The following is a 24,639-nucleotide window of genomic DNA, read 5'->3' on the forward strand; positions in this document are numbered from 1 at the left end:
TGGCTTACAGGACAGCGTCCACCGAGAGTCGGCAGCCGAACAAGATGTCTGAGTTGCCTCTCGTGCAAGCGCCTAACGCACAGGCGTCTTCTTCATCTTCGCTAAGTGCCACGCTTGCTCCTGTCGATGATGCACCGTAAGAATATTAAAGCAAACGTAAAATTATGCAGCATTGGCAACAATAACTACCCTTAATGTTGTAGAAAGGGGGACAAAACTATCTGTAGTGCTAGGGGCCATCTTACGTGGAAGATGGTTGACATGTGGAAAATCTCAAATTTGCGAACGTTCGATGCATTATACGCAGTGAGGGAGTTGTTGGATGAGCGTGTCAAATATGGATGGCCATTCCAGACGCTGACGAGTCCTTGAAAGACGTCGCCGATGGCGTGTCGGTGCTAACCAAAGCGGCAATCTAAGTATAAGCCTGCAGTCTGCAACAAAAGTCTGCGACAACCCCAACATGAGATTTTGCGAGTGCTTTTTTTTTTCATATGCGACAATAGTGCAATTATCTTCATGCTTACTGGTTCAACTCAGTTTTTGCTGAACCTAAGCACAGGTCAAGAAGCATAAGGTTGTCTGCGACATACATGAACTCAATCTGCGAACTTTTTTCAAGTGGTACATGGCTCGAATGATGTCAGCTATCAAATGTATCCGTGGGAAGTTCGAATAATCGAATGTGCCTTTCGTATCATTCTGCTCGTGGTGATGATGTTGTCGGGGGTCCAGAAAAAAAAACTGCTTAAAAGCCGAGAGAAACAAACTGTCCCAACTGTAGCTGTGAATCTGGGATGTAGCGTTAAGATCACGCTAGTAGATTCAGTCCGAGGATGCGGTGTTTCTCTAAATTTATTAAAAAATAAGAACTATTCGAACTAATATTCTTTGCACTATGACTGCGGTGGCTAGAAACAGGAATAATTTATTTATTCACGAAAAAAATTTTCGCATTTTAACTAATAGCGAAGAGGAGTAAATGCATAAAACAAAGACATACAGGTTAACCGTAGTTCGCCAGTACTTAAGCCACCAAAAAGGTTTCTTTATTAGCATTTTAACAAACTGACAAATATTGATTAAGCCTTGTACTTTATCGAGCACGCTCCATGGAATAATAAAGAGGCCGGAATGGAGAGCCTCATCGTAACGCCTGATAAGTAAAAATGTATCCTCGGGCACTGATTTTTCGGTATGATAAAAACTTCGGCAGGAAGCGTGAGAATTGCCAAAAAATAAAACATGAAGCAGAAGGTAAATTGCCGGGCGTTAAATTTTGGGCCGGCGACCGCGCGAAGCGCCGTAATGGGCTCCGCTAAAGTGCGAGAACGGGCTCGTTAGAGAGCGGTATCCTTCGTGACCGGACGAAGGCGTCGTTGGCCGCGTCTCAGCACCGCCAGCACATGTGCACGCACTCGTTGAGAACGCGCTAATAAAATCGCCGCACACACGCACCGCTGAGAAGCGCCCCTTCGGGTAATCACAGGGAAGCGATGTCTTTGTGGTCGCTTCGCTGATGGCTCCGACCGGAGACCGGCCCTGTATACGGTAGACGGCCGCCCTCGCGTGTGCCACGACAAAGCTGTTTGCTCTCGGCTGCTTCCTTCTATCGCCGATGAAGGTATCGAGACGAACACGCCATGGCATACAGCTAGCTGCCCGCTCTCCTGCTTTCTTCATCCCATTATTGCACTCGTTAGGGCGACGCCACGTACGGAAAAGATCGGGAGGCTTTCTGCTTGTTTTATGGGCTCTATCCCTGCAGATGGCGGAGATAAGGTCTACCGGGGCATTCGGGTGTTGTAGTAAATGTTGTCGGCTTATTCCGTCTTCTGCACGGAGGTGTTTTTCACACCACACCTGTAGAACGTTTGATTGGAGTTCATTAAAAAATAGACAATAATTCGTGTGGTTTCTGCCGAAAAAGCGGGTACGGTTTCCCGTACAAACATTAGAAATGTCAACGAGAGTGCTCCCTTCTCTTCTGAATGAATGCTCCCAAATAAGATACACCAAAATCGTGACAGGTTACTCGGTAGACGGAAGTAATCCTCCAACGCACCCACCACGTAAACGTGCAGACACTATTATTATTATTATTATTATTATTATTATTATTATTATTATTATTATTATTATTATTATTATTATTATTATTATTATTATTATTATTATTCACACTGTCCTAGTTTTAAACGTTTTTTAAACATAAATGTGTGCTGACACCTTCGATATTCGCAATGTTCATAGCCTGTCACGCCACCTAGCGAAATTTCGGAGCGTCCTGTCGAGGATGATCAGTAGGCAGACATTCCCTTGTTTGGCTGGGCTAGCCTCCGTGTCTACACGTTAGCGAGAACCGAACAAAAACCTCTTTGTATGTTTCGTGCATCAGCGAGTATACCAGACCGTCCGTGACGAGATATATCTTATATCTGATTCGTTCTTACGAGACGCGAAGTTTTTGTGAAAATACGTGGCAACTCGCGCGTTATATTACAGCCCGCAGAGTACACATATCAGCTTCACGAGAGTTTCTACGCGGCCACGTTGGATAGTTAAATGCTAACGTCTGACCCTTTCAGTTGAAACTCGCCTTGTTTTACGTGCGTATAGTATTCGTAAGGGCTTTTGTAGTGCATAAATTCTATAACATTCATTGTACGCGGAAAGTAGCGCAGGCTCGCCATTTACTTCTCCAAACCTTAGTTAACGCAGCGCCGCTTGATTTTTCCGTTCGTTGTTAGCTGGCAGCACACTGCAAGTGATTCACTTCCTGCCGGGTGCCAGAGCAAATTGTTCTCCGCGGCCAGATAAACGCGGTGAGTGACGCCGGGTTGGGGCTGTGAAATGACGCGTTGTTGGTGCTATCGAAGTCGTTCACCGGAGAGAATTCCTCAGATTATCTTCAGCAGCGTTGTTCAAAGGAACCGTCTTGAACTCGAGGATTTTTCACTGCACGTAGAACGCAACGAGAGTGACAGCGACAATGAACGATCAGCTGCTAGCTCACGAGCAGCGAGTTGCACTTCACCTTTTGCGTTAATGTTTTTTCACGCTGATTAGTCATTCTGGTAGTAATCGTTGTATAGTAGCATTCAATGAGCTCAAAATAAAAGCATAGGTTTTCGTGTGCATGGCACGTAGCCCAATAACAGTGGATATTAAGGAGCGCCGCATGCCACCAACACGCTCGAGCTCGACCAGCGAATCGAAATGGTTAGATCAATGAAACGTGCATTACGACTACAGTCCACGCCTCTCTGCTGCAGCTTCTCCTGCACTTCACTGGTACCGTCCAACCGACTTTGTTGTTACATGAATTTTCACACTTTTGATGTTGCGAAAAGCAACGCGTGTATTCGTTTCGATATTCTTGTTGCGATCGTGCTGATGGAACCTGCAATATCCGAGTGCAGTGAATTTCGCAATGTTTGGGGTCTGATCATGGCTGTTTCACAAGCGCTAATAATGGGAAGTAAATGCTTGTGTTCCGTTGAAGCGACAACTTTAGGTTGCTTACTGCGCAAGTAATGACGACGGCGTAATATGTTTGGAAACCATCGCCGCGTTTAACATTCGCTCCCGTGCAGCCACGACGGCGTGCTGCTCGCTAGTGGCCCATTACTGGTGCATATCAGTCAGGCAGCCTCGGCAAAAATTATCTCGGACTGCCGTTTAGTTCATACGTCAAGTTCGCGCCATTTTCTGTAGCACGCGCAGGACTACGCAAGGCGTCGTTGATGCACGGTCGATGAGCTGACACCACCACCCTTCGCACTGCGTGAAGAAATAACGTAGCGAACATTTAGCAGGTCCTGTCGTTTATGAAATTATTTTGGTCTGATATACATTCATTCGACGATCAAGAGTTCATTCGGTGGAAAGCGGCATGAGGAGTACGTCCGTGATTCCTATCTTTCTGTATGCGAGTTCACAGGTTGATCATCCTCCCACAGCCATCTTGAATTGCACAGCGCGCCACCTCTTTAGCCCGTGGGCAATGCGAATATTAGATACAGCTGATAACTGCGTATGCCAAAAGGAGCCCTGCAGAAATCAATATTAGTAAGCATGCAAGGAGATCCAAGCCTCACTTATGCCCACGCCACCGTTCTTCCTGATGAAGAACGCTTCTAAGGCTATCGTATCTTGCGCAGCGTGCGCCTCGTGTCAAACCCGCCCCCTCAAGATATGGTTGTGCAGCGAAGGTTCGCATCACACTCCCGTGTCATGCGTCGCCCCATCACCAAACAGATACATGGTGCCAGGAGTGGCTAGCCAAACCCATGACTTCTCCGGAGGAAGGCAACGACAGAACAGCCATGGACTTCCTCAAGCCACCAGACCCGCCACGTCTGTCAGGAGACACCAGCAAGAACTGGAAGCTGTTCATTCAGAGGCTTGAGCTTTTCTTGACCTCATCCGACCCCCCTGCAAAACCTCGATCTAGCAAGACGAAGACGGCTGCACTCCTGAGCGTTGCCGGCGAAGAAGCACTCGAAGTCTTCAACACCTTCACGTTTGCAGAGGACGAGAGCAAGGAAGACTATGCTACGATTGCGGAGAAGCTCGAGGAATGCTGTGCTACACAGTACAGTGAAATACATGAGCGCTACGTCTTTCGGAACATGAGTCAAGTCCCCGGTGAGCGACTTGAACACTTCCTACGTGATTTGAAAAAGCAGGCCCGTGAGTGCAACTTTGGTACACTAACAGATTCCATAATCCAGGATCAACTTGTTTTTGGGCTAAGCGATGATAAAACTCGCGAAAAGCTGCTCCGTGACAACAAATTAACCTTGGATAAGGCAGAGCAAGTTTGCAACGCAGCGAAGACAACGACGGCTCACCGTGGAATATGGGAAAACCATCAAAATCAACTAAACACTGTGCGCAAGACAAGGCCGGGTCAAGGCAGCCGTACATGCCTCAAGTGCAGACGCACGCACGCTAAATGAAATTGCCCTGCATACGGCCGCACATGCCAACGGTGCAAGCGAAAAAATCACTTTGCCGTGAGTGGCAGAAGCGCAGCGCAAGTTGACGAGGTAGAAGGCCATGAAGACGACTTCTAAGTGCTGAATGTGTCCGTAAGACGGTGGACTAGTCAACGTGGCTGGGGGATTCAGGTGAAAGTCCAAAACGTCGCCGTGGCAATGAAGATTGACACAGTTCGTCTACGTTCAAATGGGGTCTGGACAACCAAAGCTAATGTTATCAGACCGTCTGGACACCCCAGGTCCTACGACGTAACGACAGAGCAGGGGCGGCAACTACAACGGAAGCGTAGACACTTGCTGCTAACCAACGAGACCTTCTGTCCGGACCTTCCTGAAGCCAGCAAGGATGAAGCGCAGCCTACAACGGCGGATGCGGGGCCAATGACCTTGCCCTTGCCGAGGTACAGTGATGCAGCACCGAGCACGGGCGTAGGCGCATCACCAAATCTACGGAGATCACAGCGACAGCGCAAGGCGCCTAAACGCCTCGCTTTTAACAAAAACTTTGTTCAAGTGCCGTGAATGAAACTTAACACATTTTGAATGTATGCTCTTGGATTTCCATTTTTCTATGCAGCAAGAAGGATATATCGTATCTTGCGCAGCGTGCGCCTCGTGTCAAACCCGCCCCCTCAAGATATGGTTGTGTGGCGAAGGTTCGCATCACACTCCTGTGTCATGCGTCACCCGATCACCAAACAGATACAGGCAAGCCGAGATGAGCTGTTGCTTTTGCCCAGTATTTCAGTACCACGGAGAGTGCGCTGACACCCACACGAAGAAATGTGGGTCACTAAATGCGCATGCTTGTATTTTTTTAATCTTGATTTATTTACCCGCAAATAAACACTTATTGGTAGCGCTAGTCTGTTGTCTGCTTCCCTTGTCTCTGTTACTCGTCGTTTGCTCTTTTAGTGTGCATGGATGTAGATAACTGTAACCAAACAGTCCGTTATACCACCACAAACTAAGTTATTACGACGGTGGTGAGCTACTTTTCCATTTCGATTCTTTCATTTTGAGAATTTTCGGCACATTTATTGAAGCATCCTGTCTAGTAGGTTGAGTGCATGAAGGATTGTGGAATAGGACGGGCTTGAAAATAACAACTTCGGCCCCTTCGACCGCAGAGTGGTGCGAACATGGTGGACTCCGTAGATTGAGCACCCGTGCAGTGTTCTCGGAATGCGGCGTCGGACAACCATCGGGTCATGTAAGCGCCGTGTATCGCTGTGAACCCCGAAACAAAACCAATCGTTCCAGGGTGGATACAGGGTGACGTTCGCTGTCTTCAATAGAAGGGCTACCGAAGTTTTCAGTGGGATTCTTCACTGTGGACAATGCGATATCATCTCCGGGCCACGTTCGACACGTTCTCTAACCGCTTTCGAGCATAAATTGTCGGTGCGAAGAAAAAAAAAACGCAAGCTCTCCCAGGACACCGTCACCACCCTGAATTACCCATTTGCTCTTTTCGTACACGTGCCAGCCTTAATGTATCGCCTAGGAACAATGCGCCGCGTACAAGGCGTCATTTTCTTTATTTTGAAGAGGCGATCGCCAGAGATCGCCGCCACATCTTGGTCTTTCAGGTACGGCTTACATGCGTGCGAGTGCCTTTTGTTTCCAATAAGGAAACAACGCCTCCATCTCTCGATCCGGGCGCATTTCTTCTTCCTAAATTTTTACTTGACGCGTACCAAGTTCTCGCTTGCAATGTCATTTGGCCCCTTGCGTTGTTGCCTTTTACTCGAGGGCAATGCCTGCTTTTTTCACATTGTTTCATGTGGCGCTTACAACATGCTGGCTGACACCTTTTTCAGCCTTTACTTCAGAAACGAAACAGTTTGACGCCGCCCCGATTTGTGTTCCGTTCTCTTTGTTTCTCGAGAAGCGTGATAGCCTATACTGGAAGCGCCAGCTTTGTTTTGTTTTGTTTGTACCTTGCAAAATATGGCACATAGCTACACTGGGGTATTGGCCTGTGTGTCATAGTTTTGAATTTAGTACATAATTTGAACAGTGCATGTTGGAAGAATAAGAAGTAAATAAATAAAAAGAGAAGACTGCGTAAAATTTAAAAAAAAAATTATTTCATTGTGCAATTGTGCCAGTAGAGCAGGCTGCGGAATTAATCTTTTCATAGCAATCTCTAACTTTTTTAATATATGCGTATTAGTTATCGAATTTTTGTTGCAGTAAAGATTACCATGGAGTATAGATTTAGAAACTTGAATGTAACTGCAAACCACATCAAAACATCCCTTTGGCAATGTCCCAAACCTCAGGCAGGCACTGAAGCTTAGAATATGGAGATAAATTTAGTCCTTTGAAAGCGGAGTAACAAGTAGTCTTCTTCTAATGTATGTGTATCTGCGACATGTCAAAAAAGCAATGTTTGATTTTATTTTCTATATTCTTGCAGAATGGGAAGAGGGGCGATATCAACGAGGGGTGATGTCGAGGGGTGATATCGACTGTGTAAGTAAAATTTCAAAGGGTGCACTTGGCATCGAAATCCGATTACCGTAACGTCTAGTTGCTCAGACTTAGTTCATTGAGCCTTCGGTGGAAATTTTACATGCTGATATTCAGTCCATGTCGTCTTGGCTTCCATCCTATCAGCGCAAATGGCTAAATATTTCTAAATCTGATTGCTGTTATATGTTTTATTTCTGAAAGAATTTAATTATTGGGTCCTCGAGTGATGCTGGCGCTAAGGAATCGGCCATTTCATTTAACTTTAATCCACAATGACCAGGAAACCATAATAACTCGAGGCGCTTCAGCTGAGATGGAACTAACGTTCTTAACATCTTTATAGTTCGTTAGTTATGTGAAGCTGTTAAAGTTGTACATACGGAAAGGGAATCAGTAATTATGACCGAACTATTCGTGACTCTCGGGAGTTTTCGCAGCACCGTGTTACCAGCCAACAGCTCAGCTTCCTAAGGAGGAGTGAAATCTGCAAGCCTCGTGGTGAAGGACCAGCCGAGCGATTCGTGGACCCTTACCCTTTTCATTGTTCAGCAAAAACATCCGTGGCGATAGTGTTCTGTGCTTGTGCATGTAGAAAAGTAATCGTATAACCTGTTCTTTAAAAACTTGTGGGTCTGAAAATTAGATTTCTTGGGAGAAATCTTATCATACTTTATCACAAATTTTTATTTGAGCTGTTAGTTGTAATCACGTCTCGAATATTTTCATTTATAGTTTCCAGTTCCTTTCATACAAAAATTGCTTGTGGAGTGTAAAACCTGGGACAAAGAGCAAGAAAGAAGGAATTTAATTCATTGATAAAGGCGTATTGTAATATTCGTACCAGTAAGCTATGAAGTTTTAGAAATGTTTGCATAGCAATTATGCGGGAACGACATTGCAATGTTGGCAGGAGAGCTTCCTGGTAAATGACATTATTAGCTATAAATCTACGGAGCCCCTGACACAAGCGCAGTGCTTCTCACTCTAGGAAAACATGGCTTAGTTTTGTAAGCCGCACCACCCAAAAATAATATACATCCTAATTCTAATATTGTGCGCATGAACATCTTATGTAATACTATATTGGTGTCCCTATGTACATCATACTTTCAATTACTTAGTCCGCGAAATAGGCTCCACGGAGTGTGGTCTCTCCTGCGCGCGAGATTATATCAGACTCGTAATTCGGGAAAAGACGAAGGTCCCTTCGCACGCTGCCGTGTCTGCGTTCACGAAAGGAGCACGCTGCTGACACACGATGCAGGAAAAATTGTGACAGTTGTTGGCGCTTTTCCTGTATATACTTCTTCACTCGTTTCAAGCGCCGTTCTGTTTGAACAGCGTGCATGAAGTGTAGAGCTCTGACAGTTGTTAGTCCGTGCTCGTCCTGTGTATGCTATTTTCGTGCGTGCCTTCTGTTTCAGTTTCATTTTAAGTTTTATTGAGAATTTTCTTCCCATAGTTGCGCAAAGAAAACGCGATGATGGGAGCAAAAAGCTGCCATGTTAGCAGCCTGACGAGGCTCCTACCCCTTTGTACTTGGTATCAAAGAAACCGCAGATCCCAGATACCAAGACAATCGGACGTCGATTTTCAAACTTCAGGACATCCTAAATAATACAAAACAGCACATTGCGTCAGAGTTTCAGGTTTACTTAGAAATGAGCAAGGAATACATACAAAAAACAACAAAATAACGCACTGTCAATCATGAAACCAACACGCATGTTGCTGAATGGCTAAAACACTAAAAATAATAAAATAGTGTAAAATATTAAGTATACGAAAAACACAAGTTCTTAATGGGCCAATGTCAAACACTGCTAAGCGAAATATTGCATGTTTTACTCTTTAAAAAATTATATGAGAAGTAACAACGTAGTATGACAAGATTACACATACGACAACGATTATAGGGTGTTTTCTTTTAGACATATTGTTCTTGATGAACAATTAGGAGAAATTAACTACACACCATCCTTCTGGATGAGGAACTTCTTAAGTTGTTTTTAGTATACCAAAAATGGCAATGTTCTTATCTTCAAACTTGTAAAACAAGCGGGTATCAATGGTATTCAAGTCTCTTTGAACCATAGTTAGTTCGAGAATATGGTATGAACCAGGAGGGCCTTTCCCCATTGCTGTAATGAGATTCTGCAGCTTTTCTGTGGTTTCACAGTTTAAGAGGACAAGCGTTGTTTGATAGCAAGCTTTGCTTGTATTTTATTATGAGATTAAAGCTGTGTATTCAATCAATGGGTAAAATGTTATATTGTATGAATAAACCTATTGTATGTGCGTCATATCATACGTCTGAAATAGGACGGATCACTTTTTTTTTGCAATACAAATATTCTCTATCAATTTTTCCTTCGATGTATCTGCCCACACGAGACTCATCATCATCATCATCATCATCATCATCATCATCATCATCAGCCTGACTACGTCCACTGCAGGACAAAGGCCTCTCCCATGTTCCGCCAGTTAACCCGGTCCTGTGCTTGCTGCTGCCAATTTATACGCGCAAACTTCTTAATCTCGTCTGCCCACCTAACCTTCTGTCTCCCCCTAACCCGCTTCCCTTCTCTGGGAATCCAGTTAGTTACCCTTAATGACCAGCGGTTATCCTGTCTACGCGCTACATGCCCGGCCCATGTCCATTTCCTCTTCTTTATTTCAACTATGATATTCTTAACCCCCGTTTGTCCCCTAATCCACTCTGCTCTCTTCTTGTCTCTTAAGGTTACACCTACCATTTTTCTTTCCATTGCTCGCTGCGTCGTCCTCAATTTAAGCTGAACCCTGTTTGTAAGTCTCCAGGATTCTGCTCCGTAGCTAAGCACCGGCAAGATAGAGCTGTTATATACCTTCCTCTTGAGGGATAGTGGCAATCTACCTGTCATAAATTGAGAGTGCTTGCCGAATGTGCTCCACCCCATTCTTATTCTTCTAGTCACTTCAAGCTCGTGGTTAGGCTCTGCGGTTATTACCTGCCCTAAGTAGACATAGTCTTTTACAACTTCAAGTGCACTATTACCTATCTCGAAGCGCTGCTCCTTTCCGAGGTTGTTGTACATTACTTTCGTTTTCTGCAGATTAATTTGAAGACCCACCTTTCTGCTCTCCTTGTGTAACTCCGTAATCATGAGTTGCAATTCGTCCCCTGAGTTACTCAGCAATGCAATGTTATCGGCGAAGCGCAGGTTACTAAGGTATTCTCCATTAACTCTTATCCCTAACTGTTCCCATTCTAGGCTTCTGAAAACCTCCTGTAAGCACGCGGTAAATAGCAATGGGGAGATTGTGTCCCCCTGCCTTACACCCTTCTTGATTGTTATTCTGTTTCTTTCTTAATGAAGCACTATGGTAGCAGTTGATCCCCTGTAGATTTCTTCCAGAATGTTTATATATACTTCATTTACGCCCTGATTCCGCAGTGTCTGCATGACGGCTGATATTTCTACTGAATCAAACGCCTTCTCGTAATCTATGAAGGCTATGTATAGTGGTTGGTTATACTCTGAGCATTTTTCTATTACCTGATTGATAGTATGAATGTGGTCAATCGTTGAGTAGCCTGTTCGAAATCCTGCTTGTTCCTTTGGTTGAATGAATTCTAATGTTTTCTTTACTCTGTTAGCAATTACCTTTGTAAATAGCTTGTATACTACAGAGAGCAAGCTGATCGGCCTGTAATTCTTCAAGTCCTTGTCATCTCCTTTCTTATGTATTAAGCTGATGTTAGCGTTCTTCCAAGACTCTGGTACTCTTCCCGTCAGGAGACACCTCGTAAACAGGATGGCTAGTTTTTCTAACACAATCTGTCCTCCATCTTTCAGCAGATCTGATGTTGCCTGATCCTCACCAGCAGCTTTGCCTCTTTGCATGCTCTCCAAAGCTTTTCTGACTTCTTCTATCATTACTGGTGGGGTGTCATCTGGGTTACTGCTAGTTCTTATAGTATTAAGGTCGTGGTTGTCTCGGCTACTGTACAGATCTCTGTAAAACTCCTCCGCTATTTCAACTATCCTATCCATATTGGTCGTTATTTTGCCCTCTTGGTCCCTTAGTGCATACATCCGATATTTGCCTATCCCAAGTTTCCTCTTCACTGCTTTGACGCTTCCTCTGTTTTTCAGAGCGTGTTCAATTCTCTTCATGTTATACCTTCTTACTTCGCATCCTTTACGTCTATTAATCAACCTCGAAAGCTCTGCCAGTTCTATTTTGTCTGTTGTACTTGACACTTTCATGCTTTGACGCTTCTTAATTAGGTTCTTCGTTTCCTGGGAAAGCTTGCCAGTGTCCTGTCTAACTACCCTGCCTCCAACTTCCACTGCACACTCCGTAATGATACTCGTCAGATTATCATTCATTGTAGTGTAGCGACACCACGGACCCGAGCTAACGGGGGCGTTTCTACTCCCTCCCACGCCTAGCCGTGCGTGGCTTTGCCGTGCCCGGAGAAAAGGGGATCCTGGGCGTTGAGCTGACGCTGGGTGATTGGACCTTTAAGGCCCCCCGGCAGAGGCAACACACCCCTTTGGCCCCGGCTTCACGTAGACGGCACCCCTGGGCTAACCCACCCAGGGGAAATCGGCCAGTCGCCTTTTCCTATCTGTCTCTCCCTACATCTTCGTCTTTCTTACTTTTTTAGCTTTCCTGTCTACTTCTCTCTTCTGTTTACTTCCAATTTTTCTGGCGGCAAGGGTTAACCCTGTGCAAATAGCCTACCTTGGTCTAGGCGCATTGGGTTATGGCAGTGTTGTACGGCACACGTCTGCAAGCTTTCAGCACCTGCAAACTTGCAGCGTCCCCTTGTTGGGCTCCGTGGTGGGTGGCCGCCAACGCTGCTGAACAAAAATAAGACCGGCATGCACGGAGCATTCCCTCAACTGTCTGATTGTACCGGCCTAAAGCGGGTACGCACCGACGACATAAATTTCTTTAACCAGCCAATAGAAACTTTTCCCCACTTCCACGTCATTCACTCTGAAAAAACCGGAAAGCAAGCCAGGACCGTATCTCCTTTCGTAGTTGCCAGGTGTCTTACTGAAACTCTCGGGGCTGGATACAAAGTAACCAAAATGGCTAGCGGAGACCTTCTTCTCGAAATTCGGGACAAAGCACAATTTGTAAAGCTAGACAGTCTCTCAACGTTTGGTGATGTACCGATCACTGTAACACCACACAGATCCATGAACATCACTCGCGGAGTGGTATCTGATGCAGACTTACTTGAACTCACCGAAACTGAACTTTTGGAAGGGTGGAAGAGCCAAAATGTCAATAATGTACAGAGAATAATCATCAGAAGAGATAATAAGGAAATACCAATGAAACACTTGATACTCACGTTTGCATCCAGTAAACTACCAGACTCCATTCAAACAGGGTACACAAAGACACCTATCAGGCCGTATATACCAAACCCTCGTCGTTGCTTCCAATTCCAGAGGTATGGCCATGGCTCTAAAACCTGTCGTGGTCGCCAGACTTGTGCACATTGTGGAGTCCTAGGCCACGTGTCTGAGAACTGCAAACAACCGCCACACTGTGTAAACTGCGAAGGAAACCATGCCGCATATTCACGCTCCTGCACATACTGGAAAAAAGAAAAAGAAATAATTACATTGAAGGTGAAGGAGAACATTACGTTTAAGGAAGCACGGCGAAGAGTCATTCCATTCTATGGACCTACATACGCTGATGCGGCGCGTCAGGGGGCACCGCCGCACCAGCCCTCGCCACTCCTTCGGCCCGCGCATACCGAGCCAGCGGTTGTGGCACCTGCCCCCAAGGCGGCTGTAGCCCAGGCTACACCACCTACTCCCAAACAGAGACCGGAGACTTCAGAGTCTTCGGCTCTCAAGGCCTCCCCTCACCAGGCGAGGTCCGATATCCGAACTAACAGCCCGCACGTGCGGGCATCCAGTGCCTCCGAGGAGGCAATGAATACGTCGGCACCCTTGGTGCCGAAAGAGCGGCGTGGCTCCTTGGAGCGCGCCAAGAAAACAAAAAAGCAAATAACAGGGCCTGGTGACGGCCCTCTTAAGTGAACTCAAACTCCCCGCCTAAACAGCCACTCGCTTCTCGTACACACAGCATTATTTTACATTCACCATGAACACTCAAATTATACAATGGAACGTCAGGGGCCTTCTCAGAAACCTTGACGACATCCAAGAACTCTTACACGAACACTCACCAAAAGTGCTGTGTGTACAAGAAACACACCTTAATTCAAAACACACAAAGTTTCTTCGTAAATACGCTATTTTTCGAAAGGACCGTGATGATGCCATGACATCATCCGGAGGTGTTGCCATCATAGTGAATCAAGGAATTGCATGCACACACTTACAACTCCAAACATCCCTTGAGGCAGTGGCTGTTCGAGCAGTTCTTTTTGATGAACTGATCACAATCTGCACTATTTACATTCTCCTAGCTATCAGCTGCAAAAACGTGATTTACACTCTTTAATTGATGAACTTCTGGAACCTTATGTTCTCCTTGGAGACTGTAATGCGCATAGCAGGCTATGGGGTGACTCGGTATGACGCGCGAGGTCGACTGATCGAACAATTCCTTCTCTCGTCGAGCGCGTGTCTCCTAAATCGAAAAGAACCAACCTATTATAATCTCGCCAATAACACCTACTCCTCCATAGACCTAAGCATAGTATCTCCATCTCTTGTGCCTCTACTCCAGTGGAAAGTCGTCAGTAATCTGTACGGAAGTGACCACTTCCCCGTAGTTTTGAGCACAAATACAGTGACTGAATGTCCACCACGTGTTCCCAAGTGGCTCATAAACAGAGCCGACTGGGAACAGTTTTATACCATCGCTCGTCTAGGCTGAAATGACATATGTACTTTGAACATTGATGTTGCTGTCAACTTCTTCGCAGCGTTTTTGATTGATGCTGCAACAAAATGCATCCCACAAACAAATGGACACCCTAGAAAACAGCGTGTGCCATGGTGGAACTCTGAATGCCGAAACGCGCGCAAACAGCAAAACAGAGCTTGGAGGCTGCTTCGGAACTCACCGACAGCCGAAAATCTTGACACCTTCAAGAAAATAAAGTCTCAAGCTAGGAGAACGCGTCGGCAGGCCAGAAGAGAAAGCTGGCAGAAGTTTTTGTCAGGGATCAATTCATACACACAAGAGGCCAAAGTCTGGAACATGGTCGGTAGGATAGCAGGGAAACAAGTACACACACTTCCACTCGTAAACACTCAAGGTGATACCTTGGAAGATCAGGCAAACTTCCTCGGGGCACATTTTGAACGGGTATCCAGCTCGTCCCACTATACTGACACTTTCCAAAAATGCAGAACAAGAATAGAAAAGCAGAAACTCGAACATAAATCCACTAGATACGAGGCATATAACCAAGCTTTCAGTCTAGCGGAGCTCCGAACATCTCTAAACTCCTGCAGTACTTCTGCCCCAGGTTCTGACCGTGTGGTGTATGAAATGTTAAAAAACCTATCAGCCGAAACACGAAAAACCTTACTTTGTTTGTACAATGCTATCTGGTTTTCTGGCACTATCCCTACCTCCTGGAAAGAGGCTAATATTATTCCCATTTTGAAAGAGGGCAAGGACCCCTCTTTAGCTTCAAGTTATAGGCCTATTGCACTTACAAGCTGCTTGTGCAAAGTATTCGAAAAAATGATAAACTGCCGACTTGTACATATCCTTGAAACAAACAATTTGCTCGACCCATTTCAGTGCGGGTTTCGAGAAAGTAGATCCACCACAGTCCACCTTGTTCGTATCGAGGCACAAATCAGAGACGCCTTCGTCCATAAACAATATTTTCTCTCTGTGTTCCTCGATATCGAAAAGGCGTATGATACAACATGGCGTTTCGGAATTCTAAGAGGCCTGTCCCACCTTGGTGTGCGCGGAAGAATGTTTCATATAATCGAAAGTTACCTGTCAAACCGGACATTCCGTGTCCGTCTGGGCAGTGTGCTCTCCCAAACATTTGTCCAGGAAACAGGCGTGCCACAAGGTGGCGTGCTTAGTTGCACACTTTTTATTATCAAAATGAATTCTTTGCACTTGTCCATTCCCCGCAATATGTTCTATTGTACATATGTCGACGACGTTCAGCTTGGCTTCAAGTCATGCAACTTGGCCATGTGTGAGCAGCAGGTTCAGCTGTGTTTAAATAAGGTCTCTAAATGGGCAGATGAAAACGGATTTCGACTTAACCCACAAAAAAGCACGTGTGTCTTGTTCACTCGAAAGAGAGGCATGCACTCGGAACCTGACATTCGACTGAACGGGCAACGTCTTTCCGTCAAAGCCGAGCATAAATTCTTAGGCTTAATCTTGGACAACAAGTTGACCTTCGTACCATACATCAAGTATTTAAAAACAAAATGTTTAAAAGCCATGAATGTTATAAAAGTGTTGTCACGTACTACGTGGAGTAGTGATAGGCAATGCCTCATGAGCCTCTATAGAAGCCTCATTCGCACCCGCTTAGATTATGGTGCCGTTGTCTATCAGTCTGCTACTCAAAGTGCCTTGAAGATGCTGGACCCCGTGCACCATTTGGGCATCCGCCTTTCTACGGGTGCTTTTCGCACCAGCCCCGTAGAAAGCCTTTATGTTGAGTAAAATGAGTGGTCGCTTCATCTGCAGAGAACTTACATGTCCTTTGTGTATTTCCTTAAGGTGAAAGCAGACAAGGAGCACCCATCATACTCTACAATTGATTTGTCGAGCTCAACTCTGTTTCAAAACAGGCCTTCGATGAGGCAGCCCTTCTCAGTTCGCCTGAAGTGTCTAGCTGAAGAAACTGCAGTGTCACTTGAACACAGTTTAATGGCTCCTGTAGCATACCCGCCACCGTGGCAGTGGCAGACTATAGACTGCGATGTGTCTTTCCAGAAGTTACAAAACATGCACCTATTGCCCATATCCGATCATACTTTTTGGAACTTCAAAACAAATACACACGTCCTGAGTTCTTCACAGATGCCTCCAAGACTAACTCCTCTGTGTCCGCTGCTGTCGACCCATCCTTTTTGGATGCTGGCCCTCTACATCCACGCACAAGTATCTTCACAGCGGAAGCTTACGTGATACTTGTGGCAGCTAAACACATCAAACAATTACAAATACAAAAGGCAGTAATTTATACAGACTCCCTCAGTGTGGTAACGGCTCTGCACAGTCTTAAAAAACAAAAAAACCCGGTCCTTGTCTCACTTTACTCCATTTTGTGCACACTCTACACACTCAAACAACATGTTGTAGTGTGCTGGGTGCCAGGGCACCGTGAGATCCAAGGCAACGTGAGGGCGGATCAGCTCGCTGCATCCGCCCATGAGAGCACCACCATTACATCCATATCAATCTCGCCCCTTGATCTTAAGCCGTCTCTCAAACGAAACCTCAGGGACTACTGTCAGAGCAAGTGGGATACACACACACAAAACAAACTACACGTTATCAAGCCACACCTTGGCCATTGGCCACCAGTATCAAAATCACGCCTAACAGAGGTAACACTAACAAGACTCAGGATAGGACACACATACACGACACACACACATCTTTTGTCTGGTGGTGACCAACCATTGTGTAATAAATGTGGTGAGGCATTAACAGTTCTTGTCGTTTTAATTCAATGTAGACAGTTAGACACTCTAAGAAGACAACACTTTCCATTACCCTACCGACAACATATACCTTTACACCCTGCAATGTTCCTTAATAGGGAACCGCTTTTTTGTAATAAATCATTGTTAGCGTTTTTAAAATTTTTAAAAGAAATCAATAATTTTCATATCATATACCCGGGCATTCCGTAGCACAACTTCTCTAGAGAGGTTTTCGCTGCGGTGGCTACACAGGAAAGCACTTGCCTCACGGCCCTTGGACGCAAGGGTATGAACGAGTGAGGTAGTTGTGCTAATGCCATACATGTCCACCATCGTTTTTCATTATCACCAACTTTTGTCCCCTACTCACACCACCCACACCTTTCACGGCATGGTCATGATTTTATTACTTGTATGTTTTTTTTTTACGGCGAGGAATTTTATGGCCCTCATACAGCCGCTAATCACAATCATTGTCTACATTTTTTGTCCCATGAACTGGCGCTCTTTGGCCATCAAATGGCCCTTGCGCCAAAAACCACCACATATCATCATCATTTATTGTATCTACGCTAAGGTTGGTTTCCTCACTAAGAGCCGAGTACCTGTTCGTCAGCGACACTCTGAATTCCTTTACTTTCCCTCTCAGTGCTAGCTCATTGATTGGCTTCTTGCGTGTCAGTTTCTGTCGTTCCTTCTTCAAGTCTAGGCGAATTCGAGACCGTACCATTCTATGGTCACTGCATCGTACCTTGCCAACCACTTCCACATCCTGCATGATTTCTGGGTGTGCAGTCATTATGGAGTATATTTCGTTCTTATTTTCGCCATTAGGGCTCCTCTATGTCCACTTGCGGTTTTCTCGTTTTCGGTAGAAAGTATTCAAAATCCGCAAATGTTTGCGTTCTGCGAATTCTACTAGTAGCTCTCCTCTGGCTTTTCTAGTGCCGATGCCATAATCTCCTACTGTCTGGTCTTCAGCCTGCTTCTTCGCTACCTTTGCATTAAAGTCGCCCATCACTATTGTATACTGTGTTTTTACCTTACTCATTGCCGATTCGACGTCTTCATAGAAGCTTTCAACTGAAGTGTCATCAAGCTGGATGTAGGCGCGTAAGCCTGTACTACCTTCATCTTGTATCTTTTATTCAGTTTAATTACAATACCTACCACCCTTTCATTAATGCTATAGTATTCGTCTATGTTGCCAGCTATGTTTCTGTGAATTAGGAACCCCACTCCCAGTTCTCTTCTGTCTGCCAAGCCCTGATAGCAAAGGACGTGCCCATTGTGTAGCACAGTATAGGCCTCATCTGTCCTCCTAACCTCACTGAGCCCTACTATATCCTATTTAACACCCTCTAGCTCCTCGAATAGTACAGCTAGACTTCCCTCACCAGATAAGGTTCTCGCGTTAAACGTTGCCAACTTCAGGTTCCAAAGGCGGCCTGTAGTCCAGAGATTCTTAGCACCCTCTGTTGCGTTGCAGATCTGACCACCGCCATGGTCAGTTGCTTCGCAGCTGCTGGAAACTGAGGGCCATGAGTTATTTGACGTATGCATGTGGGAGGTAGTGGCAAGATGCTGCACTAGGGTGGCCAATCCTTCTCTGGTGAGGGAGTGCGTTCCTGGCGGTGGTTACCGGTGAGGCCGCACCCCAGGCCTCTTAATGCAGTTCCATCAACACGGGGATTTTTTTTCCGGTTGGGAACTGCGCGGCACCGGGATTTGAACCACGGACCTCTTGCATGCGAGGCGGGACTACAATAGTTTAATAGTTTATGTGAGATGAAAATAACGCATCATACAGTTAAAGTTTGATTTTCTCTGGAAGCATCTGTCGAAATTATAGAGAGCATACCACACGTCCTTGCTATATTTTGTCACTTCATGAACGTGTTGTACCCAGTCAAGATTTTTCTTAAAAATTAATCCTACTGACAGAACTTCTTTTACAACCTCAATTTCTTCGGGCCCTAATTGTATAACCAAGCTTCGACAGACAGCTTTATAAGCTGGTGCGAACACCACAGCTTTGGGTTTGCGTTGATTGCTAAATTATGTGCAGTACTTGACATAAAAATATCTTTGAAGATATTATTGGCTGTATCTGCAAACTTACCCAAATATTTACCGTGAAAGAGTGTCATCTGCCTAAATTATAAAATCCACACTATTGCCGATCCTTGTTAAGTCGTTGATATAGATACTGAACACTAGGGGCACTAATGTGCTGCCCTGAGGCACACCTGACGGTATGGCTTGTAAGCAAGATTGGCTGTCATTTATAACTATCGATTGCTCTCTTTGTGATAAGTATACGATTTAAGAAAGTCAAGGGGCATTCCATGAAAGCCATTATGCCGCAACTTTAAACAGAGTATTTCATGAATAATTCTCGGAATGTTTTGGAATAGTCTATAAAAGCACCGAATGTTAACAGTTTGATTTCAAATGAATGAAGCATGAGCTCCTAATTTAATTAAGTATTAGCTCTGCTTGAGGCGTGTGCTGCAAGCTTCGAACATCTTGCTATTTTTAGCGTGACTTTTCAATTGGTTGTTGTTGCTAAAACAATGCACCATAAGCGCTCAACTACTTCTGTGAAGACACTTTTGACTTTCGTGTTATACTGATTCATATGTAGTGGGATCAGCCGTGTTTTTTTTTTCTCTGAATTGTGTCACAGCGATCACGCTTACTTTTAGTTACTTCCAAGCGCCGAATGCCGCGATGAGTGCGGCGATGACAGCCCAAGGACTGAGGCCCATCTCCCTCGTGGAACTAGAGCACCATCTGTATCGATGCTATATCTAATAGAACAAGTGTTTTCCTATCTTTTCATACCATGTCACTTTCTTCCTTCTGTTTCTATTGGAAGAGCTCGTTAAGTTATATGATTGTTGCACAAGTGCTTTCTGATTGGTCCTCTGTATCGCGGTGATTACCTTGGGCTCATAGTTAATTGTATGGCGCAGCATTTAGACGAATACAAGAACGAGAACAGGCAGGATTAGGTATTCCTTCTAACGCTACCCCGTTCAATCGCTATGAATACTAACCAATCAGTCCACCTTCCCGTTATTATACCTAAAGCTCTGAACTGCTTTTTTTTTAGTGTGGGGAATGCAATGAGTATTTTGTAAATTTCCGCCTAAACAATCTTTCTATTGTATCATTCCTTTCAACTGTCTGCTTTCTTTTTCTTACTGTTTACACATATATAGGTGATTTGAGAAACAATTGTTCAGTATGCAACGCCAAACATTCTGCCTACTAATTGGTAAAATGGCGAAACTGAGTTGGCGTTATAATAATGGGAATCATTAGAAGCCCTCTTAAGGATCGTAGAAAAGGCCAAGTGGATTAGAAAAGCTAGTGCTTCGATGCAACGCTTGTGCCATACTTTGTCTTTCCTTCTCAGTCACTACACATTAACTAATTTTGATCTGTTTTGTTGTCCATCAGGCAAGTTTGGCTTGAAATTTGTAAACGTCATTGGTACAAGTATGTATATATTCATTTCTCTAGCAGGTCGCGGGATCAAATCCCGGCTGTGGCGGCTGCATTTCCGATGGAGGCGAAAATGTTGTAGGCCCGTGTATTCAGATTTGGGTGCACGTTAAAGAACCCCAGGAGGTCAAAATTTTCGGAGCCCTCCACTACGGCGTCTCTCATAATCATATGGTGGTTTTGGGACGTTAAACACCACAAATCAATCAATCAATTCGTTTCTCTAATTTCTTTTTTTTTATTCATCATTCTTTTGGAGCTTGTGGCTCTCCTACTGTTCAAGCATTTGTTTCCAAATGAAGTACTGTTTTTACAATAATGTAACTTTTCTTTCTGACTTCTTTTTCAAATTATAAGTAATTGAATATTCTGCTGACCCGCAGGTCGCGGGATCGAATCCCGGCTGCGGCGGTTGCATTTCCGATGGAGGCGGAAATGTTGTAGGCCCGCGAGCTCAGATTTGGGCGCACGTTAAAGAACCCCAGGTGGTCAAAATTTTCGGAGCCCTCCACTACGGCGTCTCTCATAATCATGTGATGGTTTTGGGACGTTAAACCCCACATATCAATCAATCATATGTAAATTAAACACTCGCTGTGCTGCCGTGAGCCCTTGTAAATGGGGGAGGTGGGCTGTTCTTGCTGCCGGAAGACAGTTTTTTGGTGCTCCTCTGTCTGTCTGTGAAATGGGCATAAGTAAAGTTGATGGATTGATTTGACTGATAGATTGATTGATTTATTATTTACTTGATTAGTTGAATGACGGATGCATTTATTTAATATTTTTTATCTATTTATTTATTTACCAAATGATTCATTTTTCGTATGATCGTCGCAACGAGCCATTAAAAGAATTTTTTCATAAGCACAAGTTTACCATTGCCATACCTTACAGCTAAAGTTATGACCCTTCGTCCTTAATTCTGACAAATATTAGGAGTGCCACCTGAATTACCCTTGTTTCCCTCGCATTTGAGGCGGAGGATAAGCGAGCGTCGATAAGAGGCCGCGTGGCAGGAGAGTGTTGCCACGAAACGAAGTATCCAGATCGACGGTTGATAACGGCGACGTGCCGTCATTGAGGGCGTTCGCGAAGGGAATGGTAGATGTGTTGTTGGGTGCGTTGGTTTCAGTTTCACCTGCTAAATTAGCCAGATTTATTTGCTCCGCGGTAACCACCAGTAGCCACTTCTCAGAAATTTTAAAGTGGCCGTACTAGTCTCAGGAAGGACTTGAATTCACCCATTTGACTTGATCGCCTAGTTCCGCTGCTTAAAAAGTTAATTGCTTCAATTTCTACAATTATTCACGTAACTAAGCTTTATAGACATCTGAAGATAAATTTTGCCACAGTAAAGAGAACGCTGCTGGCATCACGCAGATGGCACATTTCTGTAATTTTTCAATAATAGAGGACATATTTCTTGAAACACCCTAGAGGAACGAAGATATCTCATCCCTTCGCAAATAAGCTACTTTCACGTCAACAGGAGCGTCGTAAAGCATAGCTAGCGCTTGATCAACTGTTTGCCTGCCAATCCACCGGGTCAAGGTATCCATTGGAAGATACTAGAGTGACCATGCGTCTGCGTAAGGTTAAATGTTTGAATGATTTGTTGAGGTAATGCGTAATAATAGACCATTTTTGAGCATGAATCACTGTCTTGAAATGCGGAATTTTTTTTTATCTGACAACATCGCCGATTTAGATAGTGTTTTGCTGTTCATAAAATAGATAGCTTCCGGAATCGCAACAAGTTCTGCTGTTCTTGAAGACCACACGTGGTCTATCTATAGCTTGTGCTACTTATCGTTGAGTCAAATGTACCAAGATGAGTTGCTTGAGAGCAACACAAGGAACACGAAACTTCTTCGAAATCCCAGAGACGCCAGTGGTATGTTTCGCGTCCACGGTGGCCCTCTGGTGTTGGTTTCAGGAGCAAAGTCGCAAGTTATGACGTGTATGTGTGCATCTAGGCATCGTGGATAGATACAGGCTGGTCCTTCTGTTTGTAGAAAAGAGAAAAAATGGTTTGCGTGTCGGGTAGACAAACGAAGGTCGACTCGAGGAGGCCCATATAAGACAGGGGACCTTCTGCGCCTCAAGTGCGTGTGTCCTATATGGTGCCAAGGTAGGATGTATACATGCATCATTTTCGTTCTATAGCACGTGCATGATCAGCTCCCGTGGTTGAAGGATACGGCTGCATACTGCACATATACTAGAAAGAATAGGTACACTGTATCGTAAATATCCAACAGACAACGCCTGGTAGAGGGCCTTTGTCAGAGGGGACATATTTAGCGTGGATACAACTCGAACGACACCTATGTATATAGCGACATGCTTTGACAAAGATAGCCTTGGGACAAATGACAAATAATTGAATGATAGCACGCAAATATTCTAGTATATCCTGTTGGATTTACTTTCACAAAGCCAGAAACAGGCTAGATATAGTCATATATTATTAGTGGCACAAACCACGAGTGGCAACGTTCTTTTTTTAGCACAGGCACGTGGTCAAATACTTATTTCCGAATTCCTGAATATTCGCAGATAATGCTAACATATATAGAAAGTCCTGTCTCTGGTAAAATGCTATGGTGGATACATAAGGGTCCCTTGTAATCAATGAAAACTGAATATTTTGTTCATTGAAATATTTTTAGCAGCTGGTATCCTTGCGGCACGTGGCGGCACAAATCTCAACCACGCATTTTCTTCCATGTGACCTCTGAGATCTACTTCTGCTGCGCGTGACCTGAGGAATACACCAGGGCACAAAGAAGCCGCTGATGTGCAAGTGTCACTGCCAGCCAAGAATTTGGGTGGCCCCGGATTTTCGAAATATTTTTGCTATGTAGAAAGCACCACTGGGTCTCGGCTTGGAGCCGTCTAAAGCAAAAGGAAATTTCGGCTCAACACAGCATACGACTTAGGACCAATAAACATTGTATACAACTGTACACCGCTTTATCGCTTGTTTACATGCGTGGGTGGTCAATGTCACGGGTGATTTACGGTAATATCATATGATTCTACTGCTTCGCCCACTTATCCTCATTTATTACGTGAATATGCCGTAATTTTTCTTTCTCCTCCGTCATGTTCGTGTTTTCTATACCAGAGTGCTGAGTCGATAAAACGAGTAACGTACGCTACCTGTTGGGGTTCTGATTAAGCTCCAGCAAAAAATATTCTAGTTCAGGTTGGGTACTCCAACCTAATGGTCTTTAGGGATGTTCTTCTCACTGTCAACGAAGTGACCAAATATTATCAGCTGGACAGAAGGATTTTCCCCCGTCCTCATATGCAACTTTGTAGGGCCCAGGTCTACCCTCTGCATGCTTCCAACCAGGTCGTAACGCAGTCTTCGTTCCCACAGCCAGTTTATTGAAAGCATTAATCCAACATGCCCAGATTGTGGCGCCGTATCAACGTTAGAACACATGTTCTGGCAGTGCCCCTCATCACGCGATTCTCGGCACATGACCAAAGTGGAATGGAGCTCTGCGCTCAGGAGCTCAGAACTTGCACATCAACTCTGGGCTGCCCAGAGGGCTCACGACGCGGCGGTGAGACTCGGCCGACCCGATCCAACGTGGGAGCAGCCCGCTGCTCTACCTCCTTGAGTTAGTGTTGCTCGGGACCTCAATAAAGTTCTGTGTCTGTCTGTTTGTTAAGGTTGGGTTTTTAGTTCGAATTCTGCCTCACACAGTGATTTGTATACAGATTTTTTTTTACATCTTTCTCAATAGTAGGCAGGCCTTGCGCTCTCTTTTGGGATAAGCCTCAGTCGGCAGCCCTCTTCGTTTCTGCAGATATGAACATCCACGGCAGTGCTGTCTTGCAGAATCAACTATACCGCTTGATAGAATCAGTGAACCGCGAAAGTGAGCACCATTGAAGCAAGATTTCCGCTTTTCCTCCCCGCATACAAGCCACTTTCAACTGCGTCATCACCATCTTGCGTGTACAATCACCGAGTGCGTCCTAACTGC

This window comes from Rhipicephalus microplus, chromosome 4, assembly GCF_043290135.1.
Source record: "Rhipicephalus microplus isolate Deutch F79 chromosome 4, USDA_Rmic, whole genome shotgun sequence".
Lineage (NCBI taxonomy): Eukaryota > Metazoa > Arthropoda > Arachnida > Ixodida > Ixodidae > Rhipicephalus > Rhipicephalus microplus.